Source organism: Typopeltis vanoorti, chromosome 24 (assembly GCF_054136105.1).
Source record: "Typopeltis vanoorti isolate ZY-2024b chromosome 24, IOZ_Tvanoo_1.0, whole genome shotgun sequence".
NCBI classification, from domain to species: domain Eukaryota; kingdom Metazoa; phylum Arthropoda; class Arachnida; order Uropygi; family Thelyphonidae; genus Typopeltis; species Typopeltis vanoorti.
The window spans coordinates 4,301,195-4,322,123 of record NC_143572.1 but is presented as its reverse complement, the minus strand read 5'-3'; the positions used below and the strand labels follow the sequence as shown (position 1 = coordinate 4,322,123).

Here is a 20,929-nt window from a genome sequence, read left to right as displayed (position 1 = left end):
ATCTCAGGTGGAGATCTGAGGAGCGTGCTGGCCACTCGATTTGATAAATATCTTCGGTCTCCAGAAGTACCTCCGCTGGTTGTGTATATGATGGTATGACATTGTCACACCATCATACAAAAAATGAATTCTTCACCTACAGCACCACAGAACAATCGATATGACATTGAAGTTGCAATATTGTTCACCAGTCATACTTTTTCCAGCAGTTATAGCTCGGTGTATCCATTAAGCATAATGCCACCACACACACAATGACCACCAGTACTGCTGTATCTATCCCTATCAAGAACATTCTCGTGATGGTAAGCAGTACTACTTTCACACCAGATCAAGTGTCACCTAGAACTGGAGGAAAGACTAAAACGACTCTCATCTATAGAGATTATATTATCCCATTGGTGTCTTGTCCAATTTTTATGAATACAATACAACACCCACTGAAAATGTGTTCTACAATGAATTATGGATAAAGGGATGCAAACTACAGGCCTTCGTGGTGGGGGGGGGGCATAGGGTTACTTGTCACAGAATGGAGTAAAACCAGGTTTAAGATTGCTTGGTATCTTTAACATAACTATACCCAAGTTAAAAAATACTTTCTACATCTTGCCACAGTTTGTTGATATATCTGTGTACCTGTGCTTGAATTGAGTCGACTTGCAAGCTGACCTGATGTGGTGCATCGATTATGTTTTGCTGTTATAACCAAAAATCTGTCTTTATGCTCCATAACAGAGCAAGGGCAACCTCTTGCATATGTCTGTAACACATTCCATTGGTTTGAAATTCTGCCTGGAGCCTGGGTACAACACTATGTGAGATTTCAAAATCTGACAATATCAGTAATTCTGCAGTTCTTCAAGTTTATAAATAATTCTTCTCCATGTGAAATCATCTAGATGATGTCTTTGGCATATTACAAGACATCCAAAGTTTGCAACTTTATTTCTTCATGAAAAGAGCTTCTGTCAAATAAAATTTGTTTAGTGCAGCCTTTTATCCTATTGCCATATGATCCCTTTGAAAGAAATTCAAAAATTTGAATCCGCTTTCTACTCGAAATCGTCAGTTATACAAATTTCCACAAGCTGATTCGTCTAAATTTGCGGTTGTAACTTCAGAAATAATGTTCATCTTTAGGCTTTGGAGACGACATGCAGTATCAGAACAACAAAAAGAGAAGGATCACTTAAGGGTCAAAGTAAGTAAATGGAAGGAGACCTCTACAAAGGCTATTAGGGAATATAGAAAATCAACAGGGGCTTCTGAGCTGATGGTCCAATTCACCCTGCTGTGGTGCATCCAATTAGTAGGCATTGTTAAACATGGCTCAAATTGTTTTCATCATTCACCAGGGTAGACAATAAAAAGTCAATTCAGCATCAGTAGAATTCAAGATGGCATCATCAGGATGTATCAACGGAAAAGAAATAGAATGACAGAAGAATTAGAGAGGTACTATGGTGACAAAATTTGTTTTACTGAAACAAAGAAAACCAAAACAGGTGAAATTCTTCTAAACAACAAATACAAGATGTTATATTCTGACAACAGTAATTAGGGAAAGGAAGTAGTATTTATAGTATTCAACACTAAACACATGGATAATCTACTTGAATGGCAGGCTGTTTCAAGTAGAATGATGTGGGTAAATATATATAGGAAATTGGAGATTGACTTATTTGTTTGCCTATGATCCAGACGGTTCTAGTAAGGAAGATGTGAAGGAATTTTTGTCATTAGAGAAGACAGCAGACAGAGAAAAGGGAAAATTTGATCTTTGTTGGAGTTGGATATCCTAACAGGAGAGTAGGAAATGAATAGTAGATAAGCTGAAATGTTTTGAAAAAATTTGGAGAAAAGAACAAAGTTAATAATAATGGAAGCCTACTGGATATCTGAAAAAAAAAATGGACTAGTCATTACCAGTACTACGTTCTAACAAAAAGATGTGTAGAGATTCACGCAGAGAGGACACAAGAAATAGGAAAAGTTTCATTGACAAAGTTATTGTTGACAGCTATATCTTTACACTTCGTTGAAACACAACTAATATACAAGGGATTTGAAATAAGAAGTGATCACAATTTAATTTTGAGCAGGATAAAACTGAATATCATACTGAAGTGTGTAAGAAAGTTTAAAGTTGAGCTGCTTTCAGAGGTGTTGCCTGGAAAAAATGCACGAGTTTGAAGACAAGAACTACACCTTAGAAAATCTGAGGCAAAGTTGCTTACAAGAACAGAAAAATAAACTCCATGGTGGACTCAAGTATATAAAGAAAAAAAAAGCACATGGAAAGTTCCTAACAATTAAGTCTGCATGTGCTCCAAGGGAATATAGAGAAAAAATAATAAAGTACAGCACTGTGTAAAAATGGCTAAACAAAATCATGGAGGACACTGGAGAGAATATAGAAGATAAATACCAGGAAGGTGGCAAAATATTCTGAAGACTATTGAAACAGCTTCAAAATGGAGTAAAAAGTACTGTAAAAGAAGAGATGACATGAAAGCTGAAGATATCCTTGATATTTGGAGTAATTACGTTGAAAGACTGTTAAACAAAACAAAACAAGAAGTAACAAAACAGTGGTAGAAAATATTCAAGAGGAATGCAATCAGGAATACATATTGATATGGGAAATAGAAAAAGCTATCAAAAACCTGAAATGTGGAAAGCAGTTTAGAGTAGCTGATGTTCAACCAGAAACTCAAAAATTGAGGTATAAAAATTTTACAGTGGCTGCACTGCATAATTCAGAAGGCACGTTGGAAGGTCAAATTCTAGATGATATATTAAGCACTACATAGTCCATATTTAATTTAGAAGTCAGTGGTTAGAACTGAAGATTCTATTAAGATCATTTGATGCAAAATTATGTATGAGACAAGGGTGTTCACTATCTACATGGATCACTAGCATCAGGACCAATATAAAAATTGGAGATGTTAATCTTAGCTCTTTACTCCATGCAGATAATATTATACTCTAATCTGGTGCAAGTCTTAAGGATTCTATGACTATATCAAATAACTGTTAGAACAAATTTGGTATAAAAATTAACAATAAAAAGACCACAACTATTAAAATGCAGGGAATATAGCTGCACATAAGTCATATATAGGCTTTGTTATAGATAGGTTTCTTATTCAGGAAGAATGGGAAACCTATCTAACAAGTAAAACATTTCAGCTCCTTAGGCATCATTTTTGATGGCTAAGGAGTGCGGTGCTTAAGGGTCGAAGCTGTATAACTGAGAGGAGACCTCCACATAGCCTTTAAAGGAATGCGGAGAACCGACCAGGGCTTCTGACCTAATGTCCAATCCTCACCTTTTCGTGGTGCACCCTGTTGGGTATCTACTTGGATACTGAACGAACGAGGATGGGATGCCAATTTGGGATTTAGCCGACCAAATTGTATTCTTATTGGTTAAACCAAAATAAAAAAAATGATGGTACAACATGACAAAATTTCATGCCGGCAGGGGCGTCGCCCGGTTAAACAAGGCCCCCGTTGTTTTCGCCAGGGAACCAGGGCGAACAGAGAAAAGTCAGCTACTGGAACAAATTTGAAAACAAACCCCAACTCAATATCACCAGAGTTCAAGATCGGTACTATCAACGTAAGAAGCCTGAATGGCAAAGAAATGGAGCTAGTTGAGGAATTAGATAAGTACCAGATCGACATAATAGGGGTGACTGAAACAAAAAAAGACCAAAACTGGTGAGATCTTTCTGAGCAATAAATACAAAATGTTATATTCAGGCAATGACAATCAAGGAAAAGAAGGAGTAGCCATAGTATTCAACACAAAATACGAGGCTAATCTTCTTGAATGGCAGGCAGTCTCAAGTAGAGTAATGTGGGCAAATATGAGAATAGGGAACTGGACAATGAGACTTATTTGTGCCTATGGTCCCACAGAAGGTTCTACTAAGGTAGAAGTGGAGGAATTTTTTGATGCGTTAGAAAAAGCAACTGACACAATGAAAAATGAAAAGTTGGTCCTTGTTGGGGATCTAAATAGCAGAGTAGGAAATGATTGTGAGATATACAAAAATATTTTGGGAAAATTTGGAGAAAAGAGCAAAGCTAATAATAATGGCAAATATCTGTTGGATTTCTGCTCAGGACATGGACTGGTTATTACTAACACCATGTTCCAAAATAAAAATGTGCACAAATTCACATGGAGAGAAGAGGCTAGGAATAAGAAGTCTCATTGACTATGTTATTGTTGATAGTGATGTTTTCTCCCTGGTGCAGGACACCAGAGTGTACAGAGGATTTGAAATTGGAAGTGATCACTATTTAGTATTGAGCAGGATAAAATTGAATTTCATATTGAAAAGAATAAATTATAAGAAAGTTTTAAAGCGAATAAAAGTTGAGCAGCTCTCAGATGTGAACTGTAGACTAAAATACACAAAGATTATTGAAGAAAAAATGAAAGAGTTTGAGAACAGGAACCAAACCTTGGAGATTCAGTGGCAAGCCTTCAAGAAAACACTGATTGATTCATCCAGAGAGGCATGTGGTGAGGTTGTCTGCAAGGATAGAAAAATCAGAACTCCCTGGTGGACACAGGAAGTTAAAGTGGCAGTGAAGGAAAAGAAGAAAGCATATCAAAAGTTCCTGTCAAATAAGTCAGCTTGTGCTCTTAGAGAATATAGAGACAAATGCAAGAATTCTAAACACTGTGTAAAACTAGCTAAACAAAAGTCATGGCAGGACTTTGGCAAGAATATAGAAAATAAATATCAAGAAGGTGGCAAAATATTCTGGAGGTTGTTGAAGAACCTTAGGAATGGAGGAAAGAGTGCTGTAAAAAGAGTTAGAGATGATACAAGTGACATGAAAACTGGAATAAAAGATATCCTTGAAGTATGGAGTAATTACTTTGAAAAACTGCTAAATGAAGCAAGCAGTGATGACAGCACAGTGGTAAAAAACACTGACCAGGCATGCAGGCAGGAATACATCTCCATACTTGAAGTAGAAAAAGTCATCAAAGGCTTGAAATGTGGAAAGGCAGCTGGAGTAGATGATATTCGACCAGAAAGGCTGAAGTATGGTGGTATAAGAGTCTTACAGTGGCTGCACTGCATAGTTCAGAAAGCCTGGACAGAGGGACGAATTCCCAATGATTGGAGTAGAGCTCTCATAGTACCCATATATAAAAAGGGAAATAAAACAATGTGAGAATTACAGAGGTATTTCCCTACTGAGTGTTCCTGGCAAAATCTATGCAAGTATACTTGAGAAACGGTTGAGAAGAATTGTGGAAGAAAAGCTTGGTGAAGAACATGCTGGATTCAGGCCAAACAGAGGCTGTCAGGATCAGATCTTCACTTTACGACAAATAGCCGAGAAAGCATGGGAATATAACTAAGATCTGTATTTAAGTTTTGTTGATTTGGAAAAGGCATATGATAAGGTGCCAAGAGAGAAGCTATTCAATACGCTGCAGTAATATGGTGTCAATGGGGCATTATATCAAGCAATACTTAGTCTTTATTTGAGTTGTAAGTCAGCAGTTAGAATTGAAGTACAGGAAGATGGTTTAATGTTAAATCTGGTGTGAGACAAGGATGTACATTATCCCCTCTGTTATTCATTATCTATATGGATCACATTATGAAGGAGCGTGGTATTAAACCTGATATCAAAATTGGAGATGTTAATGTCAGCTCTTTGCTTTATGCAGATGACGTTATACTTCTAAATAAATCCGCTACAAGTCTGCAAGATTCTCTGACTAAATTGAATAGCTGTTGTAATAGATATGGTATGAAGGTCAGCAATAAAAAGACAATGAAAATAGGCACAATCATTGAAAATGTCAACTGTGTTGTGAATGGAGAACCTGTGGAACAAGTAAAACATTTCAGCTAATTAGGCACGATTTTTACTGAAGATGGTAAATTAAATATGGAAATAGACAACAGAATATCAGCAAAGCTGGTATGGTGGGAAGTCAATTCAATAAATTCATATGGAATAAGAGAGAAATTAGTCAGAACACTAAATTAGCTGTATACAAGACAGTGGTCAAGTATTTCACTTCTGACCCAGCTCTCAGATCCATAAGTTAAAACTGGTTTGAACACTGTCTTGTATACAGCTAATTTAGTGTTGGTATCAATGGCAATATCATATTAAAAATGAGGATATTAGGAAAGACCTTGACATTGTCTGCATCCAGGAATGCGTTAGCAGAGCTAATCTCAGGTAGTATGGTCATTTAAACAGAATGGGCGAGGAAAGATTAGCAAAACTAGTGTTCTCTGCCAGGTTGGCAGGAAAACGACCCAGAGGAAGACCAAGATATAGGTGGATCGATATGGTACAAAGTGCCTTATATAATAAATAACGGAAAAACTCACGTAGAAATATTATTTAATGGTATAATTTTCGCCCGTGTGTCACAGGCATCTTCAGTACAATTAGGCACAAAAATCAAACATTAACTGACAATTCCAAAAAGCGCCACCTAAGTAGCTGGTGTAAGATAACTAAAAAGGTCAATAACTTTCCTAAAAAAAAAAAAAAAAAAAAAAAAAAAAAAAAAAAAAAAAATATTTAATACAATAAAAAGTTAGGAAAGATTAGCTGATTTGTAAAGTACTATCTCCCATAAAGGGGATAGACGTAAGCCGCCGGATCTGTTTAAGTTAGGAGAATGAAGTAGAGTTTCACATGCTTCTTTATAAAGGCGTTCCATGAGAAACTGACTTTTGTGAAGAACTCTTGTCTTTTTCCAATGAACTTTGTGTCTAGTGAAGATGGCATGTTCTGCAAGTCCAGACTTTTCAGGTTTAAAGTATTCAATATAAGATTGGTGTTCTTCTAGCCGAATGGAGGCAGATCTTCCCGTTTGTCCGAAATAACATAATCCACAAGAGCATGGAATCTGGTAGACACCTGGATGATTAAGATGTGGAAGCTTGTCCTTTGGAGAAGCGAGAAAGGTGGAGATTTTTCTAAACGGTCGAAAGGCAACAAAAATATTCAGTGGTTTTAAAATTTTTGCTATACGTTCACTGATGCCTTGTATATAAGGGATGGTAATGCGCGTTATTTCCTCTGTGTTTGAAGAGGGAGACATATTAAATCTACTCAAAGTTCTTTTAATGAAGTAATTCTTATAGCCATTAGATAGAAAGGAAGAAGTTATATATCGTATTTCTTTCTGTAAAAGATCGTCTGTAGAACAAAAGGAGTGGGCCCGATGAACCAGTGTTTTAATAGTTCTTGCCTTTTGACTGGGATGGTGATGAGATTCCGCATGGATATAATGGCCTGTATGAGTCTTCTTTCTATAAACAGAGAAATGTAGGTTACCATCTGGTTGGCGAAGAATTAGAAAATCTAAAAAGGCTAACTGCTTATTTGATTCTACTTCTAGGGTAAACTTGATCCTAGGATGAAATGCGTTTAACTTATTGAGAAATTGTTGACCTTTTTAGTTATCTTACACCAGCTACTTAGGTGGCGCTTTTTGGAATTGTCAGTTAATGTTTGATTTTTGTGCCTAATTGTACTGAAGATGCCTGTGACACACGGGCGAAAATTATACCATTAAATAATATTTCTACGTGAGTTTTTCCGTTATTTATTATATATAGTTATGTCTACTCACGGTTTACCTCTTTTAAAACAAAGTGCCTTAGACGATAGAAATATAAGATCTGATAATGTTGGAGTCTTGACAAGTAACAAACTGATTTGAAGGAAAATTGTAGATAGGAAGTTAGTAATGATAGAATGTTTTCATGCAGTACTATCATATCCTGTACACCCCTTGTGGGTACATGGCAGGAATTTGATGATGATGATGAGGCATCATTTTTAGTAAAGATTTCATATTTTCCATAAAGTAAAACTGGTATGACAGGGAGTCTACTGAATAAATTTATATGAGAAATTAGTTAAAAACACTAAAGTAGTAGTACAGAAGACCAGCTTTACCTTAAGGATTTGAGTTGGGTTAGAAATAAAACAGTTGATTGAAGACCAGGGACTGCAGATAAAAGAGTTGTTAGAAAAATTAAGGGACTGAACAGATGGCATTAATGGTAGAATCAACTTAGAAATAAAGATAGCAAGGAACTTGAAATTGTTGGCATTCAAGAATGCCTAAGCAGAGCTTACCTCAGATAATATGGTCACTTAAACAGAATGAGAAAGAAAAGGTAAAAAAAAAAACAGGTGTCTGATGTTGAGATGAGTGGAAAAACACTCAGGAAAAAACCAAGATCTAGGAGATTAATATAGTTCAAAGAGCCTTAAAAGACTGAAATGTAAAATCTGAGAATATTGGAGTCCTGATGGATAACAGATTAATAAAAATTGTCTATATCATCATCATCAAATTCCTGCCATGTACCCTCAAGGGATGTGCAGGATATGATAGTACTACATGAAAAATTTACATCATTACTAACTTCCTATCTACAATTTTTCTTCAAATCATTCTGTTACCTGTCAAGACTCCAACATTATCAAATCTTATATTTCTATCTTCTAAGGCACTTTTTACTGTATCAATCCACCTATATCTTGGCTTCCTCTGGATCTTTTTCCTGCCAACATGGCAGAGAACACTTGTTTTGCTAATCTTTCCTTGGCCATTCTGTTTAAGTAACCATACTACCTGAGATTAGCTCAGGTAGTATGGTTTCCCTCTAATCTTTCTCAGGACTCTCATATCTATGGTCTCTGGTCAAGTGTTTTACTTTGACCCAGCTCTCAGATCCATAAGTTAAAACTGGTTTGAACACTGTCTTGTATATATATACAGCTAATTTAGTGTTCCGACTAATTTGTCTCTTATTTCATATGAATTTATTCAATTGACTTCCTACCATATACCAGCTTTGTTGATTCTGTTGTCTACTTCCATATTTAATTTACCATCTTCACTAAAAATTGTGCCTAAGTAGCTGAAATGTTTTACTTGTTCCACAGGTTCTCCATTCACAATGCAGTTGATCAATGATTCTGCCTATTTTCTTTGTCTTTTTAATGCTGACCTTCATCCCATATCTACTACAACAGTTATTCAACTTAGTAAGGGATTTCTGCAGACTTGTAGCGGATTTATTTAGAAGTATAACATCATCTGCATAAAGCAAAGAGCTGACATTAACATCGCCAATTTTGATATCATGTTTAATACCACTTTCCTTCATAATGTGATCCATATAGATAATGAATAACAGAGGGGATAATGTGCTTCCTTGTCTCACACCAGATTTAACATTAAACCATCTTCCTGTACTTCCTTCAATTCTAACTGCTGACTTACAACTCAAATAAAGACTAAGTATTGCTTGATATAATGCCCCATTGACACCATATAACTGTAGCGTATTGAATAGCTTCTCTCTTGGCACCTTGTCATATGCCTTTTACAGATCGACAAAACTTAAATACAGATCTTTCTTATATTCCCATGATTTCTCTATCTGTCATACAGTGAAAATCTGATCCTGACAACCTCTATTTGGCCTGAATCCAGCTTGTTCTTCACCAAGCTTGTCTTCCACAATCCTTCTCAACCGTTTCTCAAGTATACTTGCATATATATTACCAGGAACACTCAGTAGAGAAATACCTCTGTAATTCTCACATTCAGTTTTATTTCCCTTTTTATATATGGACACCATGACAGTTCTACTCCAATCATCTAGAAAATTCATCCTTCTGAACTATGCAGTGCAGCCACTGTAACACTTTTATACCTCCATACTTGAGCATTTCTGGTCGAATATCATCTACTCCTTCTGCCTTTCCACATTTCAGGCTTTTGATGGCTTTTTCTACTTCAAGTATGGATATGTATTCCTGACTGCATGCCTGGTCAGTGTTTTTTACCACTGTGCTGTCATCACTGCTTGTTTCATTTAGCAATTTTTTGAAGTAATTACTCCATACTTCAAAGATATCCTTTTCTCCTGTTTTCATGTCTTCATTTACAGCACTCTTTCCTCCATTTCTGAGCTTCTTCAACAACCTCCAGAATATCTTGACACTTTCTTGATATTTATTTTCTATGTTCTTGCCAAAGTCCTCCCATGACTTTTGTTTAGCTAGTTTTACACAGTGTTTAGCTTTCTTATATTTGTCTCTGTATTCTCTAAGAGCATAAGCTGACTTATTTGCCAGTTATGCTTTCTTCTTTTCCTTCACTGCCTCTTTAACTTCGTGTGTCCACACCATGGAGTTCTGATTTTTCTATCCTTACAGACAACCTCACCACATGCCTCTCTGGCCGAATCAATGCGTGTTTTCTTCAGGGATTGCCACTGAATCTCCAGGGTTTGGTTCCAGTTCTCAAACTGTTTCATTTTTTCTTCAATAATCTTTGTGTATTTTAGTCTACAGTTCACATCTGAGAGCTGCTCAACTTTTATTCGCTTGAAAACTTTCTTACATGGTATTCTTTTCAATATGAAATTCAATTTTATCCTGCTCAAGACTAAATAGTGATCACTTCCAATTTCAAATCCTCTGTACACTTTGGTGTCCTGCCCCATGGAGAAAACATCACTATCAATAATAACATACTCAATGAGACTTTTCTTAATCCTTGCCTCTTCTCTCCATGTAAATTTGTGCACATTTTTATGTTGGAACATGGTGTTAGTAATAACCAGTCCATGTGCTGAGCAGAAAACCAACAGGTATTTGCCATTATTATTAGCTTTGCTCATTTCTCCCAATTTTCCCAAAATATTTTTGTATGTCTGACAATCATTTCCTACTCTGCTATTTAGATCCCGAACAAGGACCAACTTTTCCTTTTTCATTTGTCTGTTGCTTTTTCTAAAGCCTCAAAAAATTCCTCCACTTCTACCTTAGTAGAACTTTCTGTGGGACCATAGGCACAAATGAGTCTCATTGTCCAGTTCCCCATTCTCATATTTGCCCACAATCACTCTACTTGAGACTGCCTGCCATTCAAGAAAATTAGCCTCGTATTTAGGTTGAATACTAGGCTACCCCTTTTCCTTGATTGTCATTGCCTGAATATAACATTTTGTATTTATTGCTAAGAAAGATCTCACCAGTTTTTGCCTTTTTTGTTTCAGTCACCCCTATTATGTCGATCTGATACTTATCCAATTCCTCAGCTAGCTCCCTTTCTTTGCCATTCAGGCTTCTTATGTTGATAGTACCGATCTTGAACTCTGGTGATATTGAGTTGGGGTGGGTTTTGGGATTTGTCTAAGTTAGTAATAATACAAGCATGTTTATTGCTTATTTAATAGCATGAATATAATTTCAGAATAACTGTACAGTTATAATGGAATTCTAGCATGTAATACTATCACAATATCTTTTATATCCCTTGAGGGCAGATATCAGGAATATGATGTGTGATGATGAACAATAATGAGTCATAATCAATGTTGATTACAAATAACAAATGTTGGTTCCATAAGCATTACACGCAAAAAAATTGCCAAATCGAAATTATTACCAGAACTTTTATAGAATCCAGAATTATCACTAATTCTAGGATGAACATCAAGGAACAAAAATGCAATATTTATTTATTTAGTTGCTAATATTTCATTGGTTTTATACCCAGAATCATCAGAGCACAAATAGTTTGTCACTAACAATCAGTTATTACTGAAAACAGTATTAAAATTATAAGGGGCAACAAGAACTAAAGTTCTAATTTATCACCATCTATTGTTGGATAAGAAGATTACAAATATTAAGTTGATCATAAAATGACTATCTCCCAAATTTTTGATAAATTAATACATCCATATGTGTTGAGATTTTGTGAAATGCTTCACAGCAGCTACTGATTTCTTTTAAAAACAGTCTCCCTGATTTGTAACAACTTTTATATAGTACACTTTGATAGTCTTCAAATCTGTGTGATAAGAAAACTTCACATATAACTGGATGTGATAAAGGATGGACTTTACCCTCAGTTTAATGGATGAGAGTTGTCAGTTTGATATATGATATGAATGTTGTGTGAAGCTGATAGCTATTAAGCATGCTAGCAGTTTTGCTATGGTCTTGTATATTAGGGGAGAGGGGAATAGTGGGGAGGAGAAAACATTTAGTATTTTATCTTTTTTTTTTGGGGGGGGGTAGAGCCATTGGCAAAAAAAAAAATGTATGGCAAAGGTGAGTGAGTTCAGTGGCAAGAGTAGCATCACTGTAACAAATAGCCCTGGCTGTGTGTATCAGTGTGTTAATAACATTGTACTGTTGAGCTGGATGATGGTGTTACTGTTTGGGCAAATATCTTACAGCTTGTGTTCACTTTCTATAATTAAAAAATGGCAATGAACCACTTGACATGGATTTCTGGATGCCGACTGTTTAAATGCATTATGGATACAGGTGATTCATTAGTATGCAACTTGGAGAATATAAAGGATTTGATGGAAGAAAATCAAAGCGCTATGCAGAAGTTGTTACAAGTTGGAAAGACCTTTTGGAATCAAAAGCAGCTATGAAACATTTCCCAAACCTCAACAAGTATGGCAATATTAATATTAGTTGATCAAAAATATGGGGGAGAGTCATTTTGAGATCAACTTAATACCTGTAAACTTCAATACAGTAGATGTATCAAATTAGGACTTTAGCTCTCTTTGTTGTCCATTACAGTTTTAAAACTGGATGCAAAAAAGTAAGGTGAAAGAATTAATTGTCTTTGCTGGCACTAAAGATCTGAGAGACAAGAAGTATTCTATGAGGGAGGATGTAAAGGACTTGTTAGACAAAGCAAAAATGAAGAGCAAGAAGGTGAAGATTCCTGCCATGCTATGATAGAAGCGAACTGGGAAAGGGGGGGGGGTGTTGATAGCAAATGAATCAATAGGTAGGTTGCACAGAAAGAATGATGTAGGCTTTGTGGATCTGTGGTCTGTGTTTGATGGAAAGAAGAATGTGCATAATGCTGATGGACTGCATCTAAATGGTTCTGATATCTAGAGAAAGCTTTGTTCACCGAGCATGCTGAAGCGCAAATTCAGGAAAACTTAAACAATTAGGGTGGAAGCAGTTGAGAGTTTGTGAAGGCACTCATGAGATGATTGAGTGTGAGAATTACCAAGTGCAGAATTTAGTCTCTTAAGCAAAAATATTGAATAGGGTAGTCAATTCAGGAAGTTAGCCATTAGGGTCCTAAAGGGATGCTGTAGTTTCTATATACTAATGCCAGAAGTATTAGGAACAAGAGGGAAAGTTTTTGGTATTGGTTAGGTGCAACCTTGCCAAAAGTGATAGGCATTAGTGAGACTTAGCTAACAGCAGATGATGTAGTTACAGGGATAGAATGTGAAGGATTTATTTAGTATTTTCAGAGAAGATAGGATTGGGGAGGTACTGCTGATGATAGTGGATGAATTGCAGCCAAAAATAATAGGAAGTAGATGGGAGGGTGGCTGATTATTTAAAGCAGCCTGGTGTGAGATCAAAACCAGTAAGATAAAATATACAGTTGGTTGTTGCTATAGGCCTAGAGATCTCAAAAATAATCTGAAAGACATGTATCAGCAAATTAGTACAATGAGTGCAGGTCGAGTAATTATTATGGGAGACTTCAACTATGGAGATATAGACTGGAAGAAAAAAAGAGTAAGTGACAGTGATTGCCAAAACTGTGCCAGCAAAAAACATCACTAACATCTCCACGTGGCTGGTGCTGTTCAGATGTGTTTCAGCCACACCTGATGGGCACATACAATACAACAAAAGTGCGTTGACATTGGTGGCATTCACCTTGTAGCAGCCCCAATAGCATTAGAACTGACAAAAGTAACAGTATCAATGTCCCCCCTGAAATTCTTCATCAACTCTTCAGATCCATATTATCAAGATACAGTTCTGTCAATGGAAAAATACATACAATGTTGGTGACAATGAAAAAGTCTGAATTCGCACATATCAAAAGCTTCCAAAGACAGGCACTAATGTAATTTCCAAACAATGACACACTACACAACCTGTGAAAGTTAATTAATACTGATCTGAATGGTATCATCTACACTTTCTACTTATTTCTCTCATCACAGTGCTTCTTCATGAGGAAGGTCACATTAGGAAAAAGTCCCTATATCTCCAATGACTCATAACAGATATCCCACCCAGCCCAGAAGAGCAGACCAGTGGAAAAGAGCAACATTATACATTAAGAAAATCAAAGCACAAAAGAAAACAACTGAAAATCCTCTCCCCACCACAAATTTCAGTGCAAAGAAAATCCAAAATTGGACAAGCCAAGGATCATTTCTCTCTTGGACACTTCCCAAGTAATGAGATCCAAAGCTCTGATAACAAACTATCAAAGCAAGTAACAATTAACAAATAGCATGCAAACAGTGACCATTCCAACAAAGATGACCAAGAAAAGCAAATTAGAAGCACAGAAGCTGCAGCAACCAGAATTACTGGCCCAGCGCTTTCTATAAATTCAGAAACTCATTCTAGAGAAGAAAATATTCAGAAATCTAGCTTTACATCACCTGCTGTCATCCACAAAGCAACAGAGGTCCCAGATGATGGGGAAATCATACTTTCACATGGTGACCTAGAAAATGAAGTTGAGGGTGACCCCCCCCCCCCACCAACACACACAGAGAGGACCCTTCAGTCATGAAACAGTTGTCTTTCAGAGAAAATAGGGCTCTCCTCACAAATTAACTATAGCTCTTAAATACACTACAGAAATACCAGAACTTATATCTCAACTTCAGGACCTACACTTCAAATTGAAATGCAAAAAGAGCAGAGCAGAGGTTAATGGGTGTAAATGTATATATTACTGATTAATGGGCTGCAAACATAATACTAGGACCAATATTAGATGCCAATTTATAATCAACTTTTTCATAAACATAATGTTATTGAGTATTTTTTCTCCCAATGCACAAGGATGTGCCTCTGCTTTATGAAATAGAATGGTCCTTGACCAGGTACAGAAATATAAATCTATCAACTTGTCACCCAATTTATCTACAAAATGGGCAGATTAGCCTTATGATCTCCATCACTCTGTAACCTAACGGCACCATGGAGCAGGAGTTAGCTTAAGCATCAATTATCAATCTCCCTACAAACTAAATGTGATTGTAGACATACCAAGACACACTTTGTATGCTCACATAAAAGCACCCAACCACAATGCGTTCATGTGTTCAATATTTACATAACAAAGCAGGATGTTCTGCCATCAGAAATCTTGGACTTCATACAAAGTTATCATTCCAGTGTTGACCAAAAACATGTCATAATAGCGGGAGACTTTTGCAGAGTTTAATTGTGGGCAGGCAGATGGAAGTCTAGAACTAATTATCTGATTGAATATACCTGGTCAAATGACAAAAATACTTAGACATACACCTTGGCAACACCCCCAAATATATACGGGTATCCCTTGCTTAATGCGGATTTGATTATCATGGCGAAATTAATTGTGGCAATCCCTTGATATACACGGCAAGAGTTTTGATTAACGCGCCTTTAAATTTACCATGCAAAATCATGCTCACGCCACGAGGCTGCTAGCCTCGTGATCATCCAAATTCTCTTAATGATCTGTGTGAGAATGTGAAAGTTTTATTTTCCCTACTAAATACAACATCATTGTTACTATGGACATGGGAGTCATTGCAACTTTCAAAGCCTATTTTCTTAAAAAGACATTCTCAAAGGCAGTTGAAACAACGAGTGAAAATCATGAAAATCACGCTACGAGGCTGGGAAAATCCCGAGAAAATCATGTCACGAGGCTGAGTGCATTACAAGCTCCAGTTGTTCTGTTGTACGTATTTACAAATTACGTTCTTCGTAAATTTTACAGCCCATTGATCATGTTCAAGAATAAGAGCAATCCCACAACCAGGTCATTAAGTGAAAAAAAGAAGAGGAAGGTCCTTAGATACAAAACTTGATATAATTAAAAGATTTAATTGTGATTTAAGTGGTGAAAGTAAAAGTAAGATCAGATGCGAATTTGGTTTTAACGAGTCTACAATACGGACTATTTTATCCAAAGCTGATGAGCATTGCGAGCAAGGTAAAGTGGCATCTACATCTGCAAGTATGCAATGCACACGTAACCGGTGTGCTATAATGGTTGAAATGGAAGATCTGTTGATTATTTGGCTGGAAGACTGCAATCAAAAGAGAATTCCAATTAGTGCCTATAATATCATGGCCAAAGCTCTAAACCTGTTTTCAAGACTTAAAGAGATTAAATATATCGAAGACAATTCAAAATTCGCAGCTAGCAAAGGCTGGCTTGAGAATTTTAAATCTAGAGCTGGACTGAAGAATGTGAAAATAACAGGTGAAGCTGCTACATCCACACTGCCTGCTGAGCTGCAGAAAATTATCGAAGAAAATGATTACGATTACCGCCAAATTTTCAATGTAGATGAAACTGGACTCTATTGAAAAAAAATACCATCTTGAACTTTTATATCAAAAAAAGAAGCAGCGCAGCCTGGCTATAAAGTATCAAAAGATCGCATAACTGTTATGCTTGGAGGGAATGCTAATGGAGATTTTAAATTGAAGCCACTGCTTGTCTATCGAACTCAGAACCCACGGGCTTTAAAAGATGTAACAAGAATTCTTTACCTGTAATTTGGTGGGTGAATCAGAAGGCTTGCGTTAACCAAAGTCTATTCGAAGATTGGTTTAAGTCTTATTTTTGACCGGCAATTGAAACTTATTGCAAGAGAAATAACTTAGCTTTCAAAGCTCTTTTGCTTTTAGACAACGCACCTGGTCATCCAAATTCTCTTAATGATCTGTGTGAGATTGTGAAAGTTTTATTTTTCCCACCAAATAAGACATCATTGCTACAACCAATGGACATGGGCGTCATTGCAATTTTCAAAGCCTATTTTCTTAAAAAGACATTCTCAAAGGCAGTAGAAACAGCAACGGGAGAAAATGCGATTACGCTCCACGAATTTTGGAAAAAATTTAACATTAAGCTGGCAACTCCGAACATTCGTGACTCGTGGGAGCAAGTGTCTTCTAGTTGCATGAAAGCTGTTTGGAAAAACCTTCTGCCAGAATACGCTAATGACTTAGGTTGTTTTCAAAATCCCGTGAACAATGTGGTCAAAGAAATAATTGGTGAAGACCTCAGTTTTGATGGTGTTGATGCAGAAGATGTTAAAGAATTATTGGATTCAAATTCAAAAGATTTCAGTGACAACGATCTTCTTGAAATTGAACAACGCACATATGAAGACAACGAACAAATGGAATGTGAAGATGAGGTTCCAAAGGAAATAACAGTCAAAGAACTGGATGGAATATTTCGCAGTTTAGAATCACTTAAGCAGCAAGTAATGGATATGGATCCAGATGTTAATTGAAGAATGCTTGTTTGCCGAGGTCTGAAGAGTCATTTTGCTTGTTATCATAGAATTTATGCCTTTGAGAAAAAACTAAACTGTTCAAACGACTCTTTATAACTTCTTTTGATTAAAAAAAAATTGCAGTAACTAATTGCAAGGACTTTTATAACGAAGGCTTGCGAGTTCTCTTCAAACTGTGTACTGGTGGTGAGTAGGCGCGACTGACGTCATTTGTTTTTGCGGAGGGAACATTGGTGAGAAGGAGAGAAGAAAAACATTTTAGTTTTGGTTTTGATAAAGAACAGTGCGGTGTGTGTACGCTCTATATGTATGGCGACGTTTAGTTGCGAATGTGTCTTTTTTTTATTTTTATCTGTTTGTAATGAGTTATGTGTTTCATGTCAATAAAGGTTTAGCAGCTAATCTCAGCGAGCATTCATTCTGCGTAATGATCAGCACTTTCACCAGCTTTACCACTCTCCACGAGTCCGAGTTTTACTGGCGCAGTCGACAGGATCTACAAGGTGAGAGCAATTCGTTATGTAAATGCATGCTCCCATATTTTAAAGTTCTATTTTGATTGTTTGGGCGAAAATCTGTTTTAATACAAAAAAAATGGTGTTCGGAGTTTGTTCCATCCTGGAACAGAGAAAGAATACATCAGTATTCAAGTTTTGTTCCATCCTGGAACAGTAGTACAGTAGTTTGGATAAAAGAAAAACACGCCAGTGTTCAAGCTATATTTTCGTCCCAGATAATTCAGAATAGTTGTTTTTTTTTTTTTTTCATTTTAAATTTATTTTGTTCTGTTCTGCATTTACCAATTTGTCCTGTTTTGCATGTTTGTTCCATCTTGGAACAGTCAGTACTTTTGATATCTCACCAGAGACAGTGTTATCATAGTTCATTTTTGCATACTGTTTTGATAGTTCTGTTTCGAGATTTAAGTTATATATAATAGTGGTGTAAAATCGAAACTGTTTTTTTGTTTTGGTTTTGTTTTTATATATATATATATATATATATATATATATATATATATATATATATATATATATATATATATTCGTGTATTTGAAACTGTAGTAAATTGTGTAGTTGAAGTTTTATCTGATAATATTGTAAGATTTATCTATGTTTACAAATGATATGTTGAATTTAATTATGAGTCCCATAATCGCCAAACATCTCTTTTTGGGCATTTAAAAAAAAAAAAAAAAAAATTGCAATTGATTCTTTTTTAAAGGGTGATTTTTTTTTTATCAGTAAAGAGAGTTGTTGTTAAGCACCATGGCCTATTTAACCAAAGGTAGAAAGGAAGATTTACGTAAATTGGCTGAAAAATTGGGAGAGAAGCCAACTGTTGAAATGAAAGTGATAATCTTAAAATGATTATTACGGGAAGTAAATTTTATGAAGAAGAATTTGTTAAAGGGATGTTGGAGACGATTATTAGTACCAGACTCGAGGAAGAAATGATGAAGAAAGAAGAATTGGGAGCCCAACAAAAAAGAGAACAAATGGAGTTCGAGTTGAAGAAACTGGAAATTGAATCGCGTGTTCGACCAACCTCAACTCCAGTATCCAGTGACAATATCCAGTATCCAAATCAGTGGACATCGATCGAAACGTAGATGATTTGAAGGTCGTCAAAATCAAATGTGGAAGTAGGGTTTTAAATGGAATAATGGATATGGGAGCACAAATATCGGTAGTGAAATATCTTCTGCTTTCGGAGAAAATGAAACAACACCCCTAAGGATTTTTGAAATGAAAATTGATGATAATTTACATGGTAATGTTCCAGTCACCTGTGCCGTCTCAAGAAGACTGGTTACCGATCTGCTACTGAGCTCCTCTGCCTATGAAATGCTGGTCGAAAGCGTCGAGCTACATGAGAGTAGTCATCATTGGGAGACACCGGTTTTGAAATCAAAAGATTTAAGTGATAAACGGTCAGAAGATGGATGAAGACGAAGACATGCCTTCGAAAATAACCAGTACGGTATTGGCCGTAAGTATGATAGAGTCTCAACCAGGTGCAGAAACTGAGTGTATACCACAAAAAGCAAAGTTCGAATTCAGCAAACTTCGAAAGGATGATGAGACGCTTCGAAGGTGTTTTGAATGGGCAGCAAGGCGGGAAAATTCCTATGCGTTTGACAATGGGGTTCTGCTTCATAACGAACATATTTGTGGCGAGAATATTAGACAAGTAGTGCTACCATGTGTGAAACGAGAAAATGTCTTAAAGATGGCACATAAAATCTCGCTTGCTGGCCATCTCGGCAAAAAGAAAACCGGTCAGCGAATCAAGTAATCATTCTTTTGGCCTACCATTAAACAAGATGTGAAAAAATACTGCGAAAGCTGCAAAGAATGTCAAATGAGAAGGACTGCTACATATAGAGATAGAATCCCCATACGACCTATCGTCAGACCAGAAAACTCTGTTTGAGGTATGGAGCGTGGATTGTATCGGACTGTTAGAACCTCCATCTGGAAGAGGACATCGATTTATAATATGTGCTGTTGATTTATGCACTAGATGGGCCGAAGCCATACCTGTCAAGAAAATAAGTGCTAAATCTACATGTAACGTTCTGATGAGGATTTTTACTCAGACTGGATTTCCTAAAATGGTCTGTACCGACCAAGGTACGAATTTTACATCTAAACTCACTCAAGCTTTTGAAGATCTGCTAGGCATAGCTCCACGTTTTTCCACTCCAGGACACCCTGAGAGTACGGGCGCCATTGAACGTTGGAACAGAACTTTAAAAGAGATGATGAATAAGAATATACAGGAACATGGAAGAAACTGGGATTTACATCTTCCCTATCTTCTATTCGCATACCGAGAAGTACCACATAGCACTACTGGGTTATCACCTTTCCAGTTTTCCAGTTGGTATATGGAAGATTACCTCCAGGCCCCTTATCTTTGTTAAAGGAAATTTGGACTGGTGGACGAGTCATCCCAACCGCTGCCTCTTGCTCGGTTGAAAATTATTTACAAGAGCTTCTTGAAAATCTAAGAAAAGCTCATGAAATTGCATCCGAGAATGCCAAAGGGTCTCAAGAACAATACTCCTCCAGATATAATCTCCGTTCCAAAGAAAAATCCTTCATTGTTGGTGAAAAGGTTTTAATATTGTTACCTTCATCCTCTCATAAGCTTCTAAATACTTGGACAGGACCTGCTACAATCGTCCAACTTACTAGACCACATTCGGCGAAGGTTGAGATGAAGGATGGAAGTATCAGAGATCTCCACATAAATAAGCTTCGACCATATATTCAAAGAATTAATCATGTCGGTCTAGTTTTCGAACTAGATGAAGATTTCGGACCACTCCACTATGCACCCACTGACAAGATGAATAAATCAGTTGAAGATATTAGGAAACACCTTGAGGATATGAAAGCTCTCTTGACGGGAGAACAAAAACAAGAACTTTTTGACATCCTCTGGAAATATGCAGATGTTTTTAGTTCCAAACCTGGTCACGCCAAAGTTGACGGACACTCCATCAAAGTTACAGAGAACTGTTCCTCTA

The 20,929-nt window shown here is 36.5% G+C and overlaps 1 protein-coding gene across 1 annotated transcript in view; it reads right to left on the bottom strand.

Annotated features, from left to right (window-relative positions):
- Positions 1-20,929, bottom strand: part of LOC150092894 (mediator of RNA polymerase II transcription subunit 13-like) — a 557,023-nt gene that overhangs the window by 3,058 nt on the left and 533,036 nt on the right. The gene's annotated exons all lie outside the window — the stretch shown is intronic.